The sequence below is a fragment of the Suricata suricatta genome, chromosome 9 (genome assembly GCF_006229205.1).
Source record: "Suricata suricatta isolate VVHF042 chromosome 9, meerkat_22Aug2017_6uvM2_HiC, whole genome shotgun sequence".
NCBI classification, from domain to species: Eukaryota; Metazoa; Chordata; class Mammalia; order Carnivora; family Herpestidae; genus Suricata; species Suricata suricatta.
This window is the reverse complement of record NC_043708.1, coordinates 69677665-69685796: the sequence shown is the minus strand read 5'-3', so window position 1 is coordinate 69685796 and position 8132 is coordinate 69677665. Positions and strand designations below refer to the sequence as shown.

The 8132-nt window shown below is 40.1% G+C and overlaps 1 long non-coding RNA gene across 2 annotated transcripts in view; it reads right to left on the bottom strand.

The window, feature by feature from the left end:
* Nucleotides 1-8132, bottom strand: part of LOC115300762 — a 57632-nt gene that overhangs the window by 17871 nt on the left and 31629 nt on the right. For both annotated transcript variants that reach the window (XR_003912832.1, XR_003912831.1), the window contains exon 2: nucleotides 5172-5332. This is a non-coding gene — a long non-coding RNA (uncharacterized LOC115300762). The remainder of the gene's footprint in view (nucleotides 1-5171; nucleotides 5333-8132) is intronic.

The following is an 8132-nucleotide window of genomic DNA, read 5'->3' as shown; positions in this document are numbered from 1 at the left end:
ATTTATTACTTGCCCATAAGCTAAAACACAGCCTGCTTAATACCTTTCCTTAAATTCCACCTCTATACTACAGTATACTTGAGGTCCATGCAAAAAAGTAGCTACTTTTTATATAGAAAATGGATGATTAAGTCTTTGGTGCTGTAAAAGCAACTTCAATTAAACATAACCACCCCCACCACCATAAAAAGAAGAGGAAAAAAAAAGTAAAGAAAATAATAAGGGAAAAACCCAAGACACACTCCCTTGGGGGGGGGGGAACCAGCATGTAATTTCTGTCCTTGACAGAATGTATTAAATAAGCAAACACCACCAACAAGCAAAACAAGTACTACAATGTAAAAATATTAAAAAAAATAATAACCCTCTCACATTCATAAATGAAAGGTTGCACACAAAGAACTCACATCTTTTCAAGCTTCAATAGTAAATATTCTGCTACTATGTATTAAATACTGCATGGTTTGCGCAAGCTAAGATGAAACCACATCATAAATCAATAAGCATTTTGCATTTTCTTTCATTATCTACTCAAAGTCATGCCTACTGCTCCTCTAAACATTTTATTAAATCCTATGTTTTACCTTTAAATATGTGCTCCATTTTCAGTGAACCTTTGTGTGTACATGAGATTTAGGAGGAGGCCGACTTACTAGATGTACCTGAAACCGGGAACCCAGGAGTGGGGGGAGCACCCAGCATGAGCAGAGTCCCAGTCCCAATGTAATATACACGCCCATTCTGTATATTACATTGTGAAATAACCACCTCACTGATTCCTGGAGAATAATTTATGACTCAGCAACAATTCGTTGTGTCAATACCTAGAATCAGGGAGACTAAATCCTCAGGAAAGAGGAAGATCGGGATAAAATCTCCTGAAGGTCCTTTGTATTTAGGACATGTCCTTGATCATTTCACTAATGGCCTGCGATCTCCAGGAGGCTGGCTCCTGTATTCAACTGGGAAAGGTCTTGGAGGTAAATGGGCTTTTTTAAAGTTTATATATATATATATATATATATATATATATATATATATATATATATATATATATATATATATATATGAGAGAGAGAGAGAGAGCGTGAGCGAGCAGGGGAAGGGGCAGAGAGAGAGAATCTCAAGCAACTTCAAGCTCACCATGGAGCCTGACATGAGGTTCGATCCCACGACCCAGGGGTCATGACCTGAGCCGAAATCAAGTGAGAAGCTCAACCAACTGGGCCACCCAGGCACTCCAGGGGGCCTGCATGTTCTCAAAAATTATTGAGGACTTGAAAGAGCTTTTGTTTATGTGAATTATATCTGTCAGTATTTACTATAATAGAAATTAAAATGGAGAAATTTAAAAATATGTATTTGTTTATTAAACATGATAAACCCATTGTATGGTCACATAAATAACATTTTCCAGCTTTACTGAGGTATAATTGACAAATAAAATTGTGAGATATTTACAGTGTACAGCACGGTGATTTGATACATGCATACACTATGAGAGGGCTTGTCCCATCAAGTTAATTAGCACACCTGTCCCCTCACATAGTTCTTTTTTTGTGTGTGAGAATATTTAAATTCTACTGTTAGTAGGTTCCAATTATATAATACAGTATTATCAGCTATAGTCATCATGGTGTATCTTAGATCCTCAAAACTCACTCATCTTATAACTGAAAGTTTATACCTGTTAGCAACCTCTACTTCTCCCACCCCTAGCTTCTGGAAACCACATTTTTACTCTGTTTCTTTGAGGTTGGCTTTTTTTTTCTTTTTCTTTTTTAGATTTCACATATAAGGGATACTGTTTAGCACTTGTCTCTCTGTCTGGCTTATTTCACTTCATCTTGTCACAAATGACAACATTTCCTTCATTTTTAAGGCTGCAATATTGTGTGTGTATTGGCCCATTCATCCACTGATGGACACTTAGGTTGTTTCCATACCCTGACTCTAGTGATCATATATTGCAATGAACATAGAGGCATAGACATCTCTTCAAGATAACAGTTTTATTTCCCTTGGATATTTCCCTAGAAGTGGCCACGCTGGATCATGTGGTAGTTTTATTTTTATTTTTTTTTAATTTTTTAAATGTTTTTTATTCATTTTTGAGAGACAGAGAGAGAGCATGAGTGAGACAGAAGTAGAGAGCAAGGGAGACACAGAATCTGAAGTAGGCTCCAAGCTCTGAGCTGTCAGCACAGAGCTGGACATGGGGCTCGAACCATGGACCATGAGATCATGATCTGAGCCGAAGTCAAACGCGTAACTGACTGAGCCACCCAGGCGCCCCATAGAAATAAAATCTAAAAAAAAAAAAAAAGAAAGAAAAAAAGAAAAAGAAAAGACTACCTGCCCTTGCATAGATATGCAGTTGGAAAAAGGAGGAATATTAGCTTTTTCAGATAACTGTTAATATTTTTCTTTGGTACTACACCCAAACTTGACAAATAGTAGTTTCTTAAATGTTCGTTGCAATGTGGAATCTGAAACTATATCAATGAATATTTGGTACTCTGTTATATTGACATTCCTTTGGTATCTTGCACTTTGAGTGGATCTTTCAACCATACGTGATTTTGTACCATTATGCAATGGTCATCTGGAAATTTTTGGTTCACTGAGATATGCAAGTCCTCCATATGTTGACATATTCCATTGTACGATATCCAAAGAATCACATTTATTATTATCAACATTGATCTCCCTGGAAAAATCTTAGAGAGTGAGGCAGTTGTCAAACTCAGGGTGGCAGATACAAATTTTCTATAATTCTAGCTCCTGCTGGAAAGTGCACATTTTATCAATGGCAGCAAATGTTGGCAATTATTTTTCTTGAAGTGGTAGTCTGCCTTGTTCATTTTTGAGAAAATAGCTGCCAAATCCCCGAATCTGATTAATCATAGTTTGTCAGTCATTCTTTCCAGTAAACATAGAGTTACATAGCAAAGGCAGTCAGTTCAGCTCAAATCTCGAATGATTGCACAAGGGCTTGTTCTTGAGATAACCATAATTCTTCAGTATGTGGCAGAATCTTCCTGTTTTCTCACCAAGAATGTTAAAAAGATGGGAGTTCTGAAGGATCAAGATTTAAGACGATGATCTTAAGTAACACTGGCTTACTTTCCCGAGCTGCTAGCCTGTGGCAGTAAGGAACACAGTGCGCTACCTGGACAGCTGGGCCGCCGTCTTACCGTGCGGAGCGCCGGCACCTTTCCCTACCATCGCCCTGTGTCAGCGGTGGAAATACCAAAACCATTCTTTCAGGAGCAACCATGAGATTCAAGAAAATTGGTTGCCGGAGTCCAGCTCCTGCAGGTCCAGGGTTCCCCCGAAGGATGACGGTGTAGGCCAAAGAGAGAGGGAGAGAGCCTTGCGTTTCGTTCTGATCCCCAGGCACCCCTGCCCATCTGGCAGGCGTCTCCATCTTGTCTGGTTCTCAAGGTTTATTTATGGCAAAAGGTACAAGGACAAGAAAGGGCAGTAAATGATTTCCCACAGATAAGTTTTACAATTGTAGCCATAGGCATTCATGGGGTCATAGGTATTTTTACAAACCCTCAGGTCTAGCCTCAAGGAAGCGTCCTTTAACCAAGAGGCAAACAGCATTGTCTAGTAAAGGTCAGTTTTTTATGAGTAAGGGTCCTTAGGCTGTTTACAACTCTAAGAGAATGTTCCCAGAGAAACAGGTTCTCAGGAGATCTGCTTGCTCTCATAGTCCCAAAGATGATTGATACATTTTATCGCAGTAGTGACTATCACAAAGGCATTCAGGCCCAGAGGGTATTCAGTTATCTGTACTGCTTAGGGGAAAATTATGTGTTGCATTAGGGCGTATCTAGTTACTTATCTTTTCCCTGACCAGGTGCAGTCACGTCTCAGGGATGGGGGATGGGGGGGGGGGACAGCCAGCTCCTGACACTCAAGCAGAAATGAAAGTTTCAAGAGGGTAGATTTTGGGAGCTATCTGGGGGCAAGAGACAGTGCAAACTTGCTGTACCCTCACCAGGAATTTTCACTCTTACCGGTGAGCTCAAATAGCTCCCTGCAGTTGGTAACACTGAACATCTCCCCACCACCTGTGTTCGTTGCCATGCATTCACACAAAAGATCTTCCTTGACTAGTCCTTGCCCTCACAGGATGAATACAAAACAGCAGGAAGCCCCTGTGTATGCGGATTCATCCATTTGTGAGGCAACAGTACCCTTCTTCAAAAAAGGGATTAACTCGGTCTTCATGTTGGCAACCAAATCTTTTTTTTTAAATCTTTTTAACATGTCTTCATGTTTGAGAGACAGAGAGATAGAGTGTGAATGGGGGAGGGGCAGAGAGAGAGGGAGACACAGAATCTGAAGCAGGCTTCAGACTGAGCTGTCAGCACAGACCCCGACGTGGGGCTTGAACTCACCAACTGTGAGATCATGACCTGAGCTGAAGTTGGATGTCCAACCTACTGAGCCATGAGGCACCCTGGCAACCAAATCTTTGATTTGGCGAGTGAGTGACTGACTATATACTGTTGCAAAGTGACAGTGCCCAGGATTTCTTTCACAGACTTCCTCCGGCAAAACATTGGGCAGTGTCTGTGCACAAGGCTTTATTATCCCTCTGCTGTTGTGTTAGTTTCTCCAGCTAATACAGTGTGATAACTTACCCTGTAAGACGCGTCAGGGACTTTTTTATTTCTACTTTGAAAAGCTCTAGGAAATTTTTTTTTGGCTTTTAAAGAGCTCATCATGTCTACGTTTAAAATAAGCAGTTCCTTTTTCTCTAAACTCTGAATGGTCTCAAAATGAGGCTGCGTCTTCCCTAGTGCTAGAATACTATTCAACATGTTCTGTTGCATAACACATAATAAGATAAACTGCTAATATCTACATAGTGGAGGGAAATCTAGGTTTCATCTTATTTTTGTTTCTTTAAAAATTTTTTAACATTTATTTATTACTTTTAAGAGACAGAAAGAGACGTAGCACAATCAGGGGAGGGGCAGAGAGAGAGCGGGAGACACAGAGTCCAAAGCAGGCTCCACGCGCTGAGCTGTCTTCACAGAGTCCGACACAGGGCTTGAACCCATGAACTGTGAGATCCTGACCTGAGTCTATGTTGGTCACTTAACCAACTGAGCCACACAGGTGCCCCTTTCATATTTTTGTTTCTTACTTACTTTTGCACAATTTCTTTGGAGTACATTCTTCCCTTCTGCTACTCAGAGAGCTCTCTTGATATCCCATTTTCATCTTTCCAGTATTTTTAGACATAGATGGTGCAGCTGTGGGTTGAGGAAGCAAGTCTTCTAATCTATCTTTCTTAAACCAACGATGAATCCTTGAGAATCAGGAAAAATATAATGTAAATAAGTGATTTTATGTGTTAGCATATAATACTATTACATCTTAACAATTTCAGGTAAAACTGCAAAATTTAGAAAGCTTTTTTGAAAAATATTCAAAAAATTTTTTTAATGTTTATTTATTTTTGAGAGACAGAGAGATAGAGGACAACAGGGGATGTGTAGAGAGGGAGGGAGACACAGAATCTGAAGCAGACTCCAGGCTCTGAGCTGTCAGCACAGAGCCTGATGTGGGGCTTGAATCCATGGACCATGAGATCATGACCTGAGCTGAAGTTAGACCCTCAACTGACAGCCACCCAGGTGCCACATGAAAAATATTTTTAAGAATTATTTCAAAACAAGGTAAATGTACTTGTTCCTTGTGTTTCTACACAAGTACAAGAAAATTCCAGTATTTCAGAATAACAATTTATTGGACAATAATATTGAAACTGTGGAAGGTATAACTGAAGATAGCTAGCAAGTCCGAGAACAAATTAAGTTCCTCTCTTGAAAATGTACATATTTATACCCCAAATTTACTTCTTTAGAAAATTTTGGAAAACATTAGATATATACATACACATTTCATTAGATGTCAGAGCAATGATGTCATCACACATGTGTATGTAGCCTCTGGAAAACTCCACTGTATTCTCTGTGAGAGTCAGAGTGCAAATGGCAAATAACATCTTACTCTTATTATGAAAATAATTTTGACCTCATAGACCTTGTAAAATGATTCCTAAGGGGGTCTCAGACCATGCTTTGAGAATGGCTAAACTAGGACAATATTTATTCTGTGGAATATTATGCAGCTTTCAAAAATAATGAGGTAGGGGCACCTGGGTGGCTCAGTCAGTTAAGCATCCGGCTTTGGCTCAGGTCATAATCTCACGGTTCTTGGTTTCTAGCCCCACGTCAGGCTCTGTGCTGACAGCTAGCTCAGAGTCTGGAGCCTGCTTCAGATTCTGTATCTCCCTGTCTCTCTGACCCTCCCCTGCTCACACTGTCTCTGTCTCTCAAAAATAAATAAAAAACATTAAAAAAACAAAAAAAAAACCCCAAACCAATGAGGTTGCTCTATATGTACCATCATTTAACCAGTTGCAGAACAATGGAATAGTGTTTATAATATTACACAAACACATGAAATAAATCTACATGTTCTATACTCACATATGCATGCAAGCACATAGAAAAGTTTTAGAAGAACACACCATTAACTGTGGTTACTTTTGGGAACCAAAAGTAGAAATTTGGTGGCTATCCATATATGGATTTTATCCATATATTTTATTGCCAGAGTCCAGCTCCAGCAGGTCCAGGGTTCCCTGAAGAATGGGTAGTGTCAGCAAAAGGGATTAGAGAGCCACAAGGTTCTTTCTGATCACCAGGCAGGTATCTCTGCTCTGTCTGTTTTGGTGTTTTTATCTATAGGTCAAATGATAGCATGTCATCAGAAAGTGGAATTTTTTTTATATTGTCAAATTGGTTTCCATGTATCACTCAGTGCTCTTCCCCACAAGTGCCCTCCTCCATGTCTATCACCCCCCTTCAGCCCTCAGTTTGTTTTCAGTATTCAAGAGTCTCTCATGATTTGCCTCCCTCCCTCTCCCTAACTCTTTTCGCCCTTCCCATCCCCATGGTCCTGTTAGGTTTCTCCTGTTAGACCTGTGAGTGAAAACATATGGTATCTGTCCTCCGCCTGACTTATTTCACTTAGCATGACACCCTCGAGGTCCATCCACTTTCCTACAAATGGCCAGATTTCATTCTTTCTCATTGCCATGTAATACTCCATTGTGTATATATACCACATCTTCTTGATCCATTCATCAGGTGATGGACATTTAGGCTCTTTCCATGATTTGGCTATTGTTGACAGTGCTGCTGTGAACATTGGGGTACATGTGCCCCTATGCATCAGCACTTCTGTATCTTGGGTAAATCTCTAGCAGTGCTATTGCTGGGTCATAGGAGAATTCTGTTGTTAATTTTTTGAGGAACCTCCTTACTGTTTTTCCAGAGCGGCTGCACCAGTTTACATTCTCACCAACAGTGCAGGAGGGTGCACTCTATGGTCTCCTGATTTGTTCATTTTATCCACTCTAACTGAAGTGAGGTGGTATCTCAGTGTGGCTTTGATTTGTATTTCCCTGATGATGGGTGACACTGAGCATTGTTTCATGTGTCTGTTGGACATCTGGATGTCCTCTTTGGAGAAGTGTCTGTTTATGTCTTCTGCCCATTTCTTCACTGGATTATTCATTTTTCAGGTTTGGAGTTTGGTGAGTTTTGGATACTAACCCTTTATGTGATATGTCATTTGCAACTATCTTTTCCCATTTTGTCGGTTGCCTGTTAGTTTTTTTTTATCATTTCCTTTGCAGTGCAGAAGCTTTTTATCTTGATGAGGTCCCAATAGTTAATTTTTGCTCTTGATTCCCTTACTTTTGGGGATGTGTGGAGTAGGAAATTGCTGTGATTGAGGTCAAGGAGGCTGTTTCCTGCTTTCTCCTCTAGGGTTTTGATAGTTTCCTGTCTCACATTCAGGTCCTTCATCCATTTTGAGTTTATTTTTGTGTATGGTATAAGAAAGTTTCATTCTTCTTCATGTTGCTGTCCAGTTCTCCCAGCACCACCTGCTAAAGAGGCTGTCTTTTTTCCATTGGATACTCTTTCCTGCTTTGTCAAAGATTAGTTGGCCATACACTTGTGGGTCTAGTTCTGGGTTCTCTATTCTATTCCATTGGTCCATGTGTCTGTTTTTGTGCCAATACCATACTGTCT